Below are 2642 nucleotides of genomic sequence, written 5' to 3' on the forward strand. Positions count from 1 at the left end.
AAAAAAAAAATCATCATGAATTTTGGCGCAAAAAAAATGCCTTACTATACTATGTCGAAAAAAAATGCCATTTTTCAAACATGTTGTAAAAATGTGCCATATGATGAAATAATGTAAAGGAGGCTGTGAAAAACACTCCACAAAGGTTTTCTTTGAAAAAAAAACATTATGAATTTTGGCGCAAAAAAAACGCCTTACTATACTATGTCGAAAAAAAATGCCATTTTTCAAACATGTTGTAAAAACGTGCCATATGATGAAATAATGTCAAGGAGGCCGTGAAAAACACTCCAGAAAGGTTTTCTTTGAAAAAAAAATCATCATGAATTTTGGCGCAAAAAAAAACGCCTTACTATACTATGTCGAAAAAAAATGCCATTTTTCAAACATGTTGTAAAAATGTGCCATATGATGAAATAATGTAAAGGAGGCTGTGAAAAACACTCCACAAAGGTTTTCTTTGAAAAAAAATTACCATGAATTTTAGCGCAAAAAAACCCCCCGCCTTACTATAGTATGTCGAAAAAAAATGCCATTTTTCAAACATGGTGTAAAAACGTGCCATATGATGAAATAATGCAAAGTAAGCGGTGAAAAACAGTCCAGAAAAGTTTTCTTTGAAAAAAAAATCATCATGAATTTTGGCGCAAAAAAATGCCATAGTATACTATGTTGAGAAAAAGAATGCGATTTTTCAACATGTTGTAAAAACGTGCCATATGATAAAATAATGTAAAGTAATCTGTGAAAAACAATATGGTAAGGTTTTCTTTGAAAAAAAAATCATGAATTTTGACGCAAAAAAACGCAATAGTATAACATGTCCCTCTAAAAACGTCTTAGTATAGACATGTCGCTCAAAAAACGTCATAGTTTTAGCATGTCGCTCAAAAAACGTCATAGTATAGCCTTTAGTCCACAATACGTTGTTATGTCCTGGCTGTCTGAAGAACATGAGGAGCAACACAAAAACAGTCCAAACGCTGGTTTCCAGAGGGTTAGACGAGTATTTATTTTAAAGAGTAATTTACAACAACACAACATGTGAGGGGGTTAAAAGCAAATGGGTGTTAGTAAAATAAAAATAAATAAACAGAACTAAAAGTGAACTTCCTGTTGATATTGATGGGCATTCCAACCAGGAACAAAGTACAAGATCATCAATACGAAAAAAAACTCTTCCTGTTCACCTCCTAAAACACACCGCAGTAGCACCCTAAACTAAAACTACCAATGGGTTTCCTGTTTTCCTTTCTGAACAAGTCAAAGGTCCCTCTCTGTCTCCCCACACATCCACCAACCACTGGAACACATCTCCAAAGTTCTGCCGGGCCAGATCAGCTTCCCCTCAGAAGAAGTGGCGCCACCTGCCAGATGAAGGAGCCTTTTGAGAGGCAGCCGGCATCGTGATTGGACTATACTTTGGTCTGTTCCAATCCAGCTTCAGCTCCAGAGACGGCAGGCGGGACGAGTCAACAGAGGCCGGGTGGACAAAGGCATGCAGCTGAGTACAATCTAGAAAACAAAAGAGCAAAAGAGGAGGAGTGCAGCAGCCCAGGACCAGAACAGACAGATTAGCATAGTATGTCTCTTAGAAAACATCATAGCCTTTGGTATGAAAAAACGGCATCATATACATCGTATATTGTATAAATAACAAGTCAAAGGAAAGAGACATACATTGTAGAATTGTAGTAATTGTTGGCTGACTGATTTACTGATTATCAGTATTTTATTTTTTAATGATTTACGGTAATAAATAAATTTAAAAATGGTGCTACTTTGGCTCTGAACCTTTGTCTACCTGTGGTCGCTCTGTTTTCTGGAGTGATTTGATTGGTTATACGTCACGAATAAAACTCCTTTAACTTAACATCTGTAAACAAAACAAAAACGTGTCAACAAAGTTTTCTGTTAGAGTTTGTGTTCTTCTAAGTTTAACTCCAAGATTTTAAATACTTTCATTTACTGCAAATGAATATCTACTCCAAATGTCTCACTAAAAATCATTATCAGCCTTAAAAGCCCACAAAACACCCCTCTATACTCAACCACACTTAGTACAGTCCGGTTCCCCCTTCTATAAATCTGCTTGGAATCTTCCACTTCCTGTTTGTCAAAGTGGCCTTCTACCTGGACAGGTTTTGTTGGAGCTCATGCAACAAACATTTTGGGTAACTGCACTTTAATATGGATGGATGGCACTGCATTAGAGTCTGTTTTAATGAGACTGAGTTAAGATGTGTAGCTCTGTCATTAAATAGGAAATTATTTCTCTGAATTCACAGAGAAAAGTCTTAAATGTTTGCTAGGTTAGCGTCCCACATGTTCTTTGGCTCAGCTAAAGCTAACTCTCTCCAACTTCTGGATCTCTTGAGTTGCCTGTTGTTAAAATATCTTGCTGTAGGTGCTGAAGCTCAGAAAGTCTGAGATGTTTGTTCAAAATAAGCTCATTCTCAAATTTTATCTGAACTGTCCTCTTTTGTTTGAACTTTCCCTAAACTTAGGAGTTAATGACAGAGCAGCACATCCAGACTCAGTCTCATTTATGTAGAGATTAAACTTCAGTGTCATTCATTGATGTTAAAGTGCAGTTTTTCAAATGTTTGTTGCACATGCTCCCGACCAAACCAGTTCAGGTG

The sequence above is a fragment of the Amphiprion ocellaris genome, chromosome 12 (genome assembly GCF_022539595.1).
Source record: "Amphiprion ocellaris isolate individual 3 ecotype Okinawa chromosome 12, ASM2253959v1, whole genome shotgun sequence".
Taxonomy (NCBI): Eukaryota; Metazoa; Chordata; class Actinopteri; family Pomacentridae; genus Amphiprion; species Amphiprion ocellaris.